At 51.5% G+C, this 2500-nt stretch overlaps 1 protein-coding gene across 2 annotated transcripts in view; it reads right to left on the bottom strand.

Moving 5' to 3' along the window:
* The window catches only part of LOC125043559 (transient receptor potential channel pyrexia-like), a 14353-nt gene extending 12297 nt beyond the window's left edge, over positions 1-2056 (bottom strand). The window contains exon 1 of one of the 2 annotated variants that reach the window (XM_047639753.1): positions 1835-2056. The gene's annotated coding sequence lies outside the window, so the exon portion shown is untranslated. Of the gene's footprint in view, positions 1-1150; positions 1273-1834 lie in introns of those variants that run through there. The other variant, XM_047639754.1, reaches the window with a different exon arrangement.
* Positions 2057-2500: the final 444 nt, after the last annotated feature.

The raw sequence follows: 2500 nt of genomic DNA, 5'->3' as shown, positions 1-2500 counted from the left end.
TCACCATTATTATCAAACTGCTTTCAACCTTCTTTCTTCCTTTCCTTCCACGCCCACTTTCTCTTCAGCCACTCCCTCCCCCTCTCTTCCTCCTCTCTTGGCAATTCCTTCCTTTATTCGGTTCTGTTTAAGTAAATGGTCTTCAAGGGAAATGTTATTTTTTTTTTTTTCTTCTTAAACTTTTTGACAATTGGACCAATCTGGTAGCGTGTAAACTTGCGTGGAATTGCGCCGTCCGGGTCTCTGCATACGTCCTCCTCCCCCGTCGCCCCTCCGCCCCCTCCCCCTTCTCTAAAACCTTTCCTCCACCCTCTGCCGCCTCCACCCCCACCACTATCCCCCATCCCACTTTTCGCACTTGGTCTCGGTAGTCCGTGCAGACTTCCCCTCCCCTCCCCTCCTCCTCACATCCCTCCCCCAACCTCCTCCCTTCTCTCCCCTCCCCTCCCCTCCTCTTCCCTTCCCTCCTCCTCGCTCTCCCCTGCCCCCCTCCCGCCTACCCCTGACCCTTCCCACTCCTCTCCATCGCTAACCCCCTCTCTCCCCTTCCCCTCCCCCATCCTCCCCTCGACTTTCCCTCCCCCTTCCCCCTACCCCCCTCCGCGCCTTCCCGTCTCCAAGAATAACTCTCGCTGCCTCCTCTTTAAATCTCCCCCACCCCCCACCCCCACCTAGGCTTCTCCGGCGCTTTAAATAACTTTTTTCGGCACTGGTTGTATTTGTTTCGCTGTATCTTGTTCGTTATTTGCGACTGCAGAGGCGCGTAGATCAATGGTTTCTCGACCTTGGACGAAGAGGCAAAGAGAGATCAAAGTCCGCCATCTTGGATGAGTTGGCCAGGCACCCTGCGCGCCTCTCGAGAAAGGAAAAAAATTGAGATTCTTCCGCGGAATGTTTTCATGGAGATATTAGAAGGAGAAAAGAAAATCACCTCGATAATAACAGACACTTCGCTTTATCCTATACCAAATAGGATCTTTAAGAACGATTCATCTCTTCTTCAATCCCGAAATTCATCGCCATTGGTTTGCCACACCCACTGTTCTCATCACTATGGCCTCCGTTCCCTTAATTCCTTTTCTTTCACAATCGAGACTGATCTGGCATCCACAAAGCACAAACAAAACAAACGGACAGCAGAGAGACTGACCGGAAATCCGCCAATGCAGAAATCTGTACTATTCTCTCTCTCTCTGTGTCCGGTCCAGCTGACTCGCCCATCCGCCCTCACGCCCGCGCGCGCGCCCTCGTTAACTCACCTGTCACAGCGGAATATGAGGGCGGGCATGGGGCACGGGGGTAGGGGGAGGGGGTCAGTATCGTGTGGGCATACTAATCTTTGTCGTCAAGTCCTTTGTTCAGCTTCCGTTGCGGTATTTCGTCAACTCTCAAACTGACATTTGGGCAAAGAGCGACACAGATCGAGCGAGAACTAAGGAGCTGACCTTTCGTATTTTCTCGTATTTTAGTAAAAATATTTATGACAACAAAGATCAGACAAATAACAAGGAGTGCCTTGTGTTTTTTCTTTTTTCTTTAACCTCGTCTCTTTGTAAGTCGCTATATCACTAGCATTTCCTTCCTTATGTTGACACTCGCTCTTCGTACTATGATCACCTTTTCGCGTCGTCTTTATCCCGTTCTTTCCCGTTTTAACTATAATTAAAAAAAGACTTTTAAATAACATTCTCTGCTCGTGACGTCATCAAAGATCAAGCACAGTTATGACCTCATCACGAAGCCATGTTGGGGGGAGGGAGAGAGTCCAACGCCATATTGCTTCTCCCTCTCTCCTCCTTCGCCGCCAAAAGAGACTCCGAGACCTCGCACTCACACGGTGGTGGCAGCAAGAAGAAGGATGAGGAGGATTAGGAAGACTCCGAGGACGGACGGCAAAACAGGCTTCTTCCTCCTCGTTGAGAGTCCTTCGGCAAGATCCTGGAAGCGAGGGATCCCGAGGAGGCGCGCGCTGAGTTCCTTCGTCCGCCGAAGAGCTGCCGAGGACTCTTCGCGTTCGTGGCGCCGCGGCTCAACTAAAAGACCCGCGGGTTGGCCACTGCCGAGACCGGACGCCGCACGAGCGCTGTTGCCAAGTCAGGCTTCCTCTGGCCTGGCACTCGCTCTTCTGGAGGGGGTCCATGTGGCAACGCTGCTGCTGACACTGCTGACACTTTGCTGGTTTTCTGAGCGAGTGACATCAGCGCGATACAGGGGCATTGTAGCTGCTATTCTGTGTTTTGTTCTTAATCTCCCTATTCAGGCTTTGAGGACAGAAACCGTGACTCCGAGACGCATGTAAGCTGTAGACGCGAGTCAACACCAGGTTTCACAAGCCGAGAATACGATCTCAGAACATGTGCACCTGTAGATGCATACACGCACACGCACACGATCGCTCGCATATGCAGTTATACACACAAGCACGCTTCTATACACACAAACTATCACACGAGTACACCGCTAGACGCACAAACACACACACAGTTATACTCTCAAACAA

This window comes from Penaeus chinensis, chromosome 34, assembly GCF_019202785.1.
Source record: "Penaeus chinensis breed Huanghai No. 1 chromosome 34, ASM1920278v2, whole genome shotgun sequence".
Taxonomy (NCBI): domain Eukaryota; kingdom Metazoa; phylum Arthropoda; class Malacostraca; order Decapoda; family Penaeidae; genus Penaeus; species Penaeus chinensis.
This window is presented reverse-complemented; position numbering and strand designations above follow the sequence as displayed.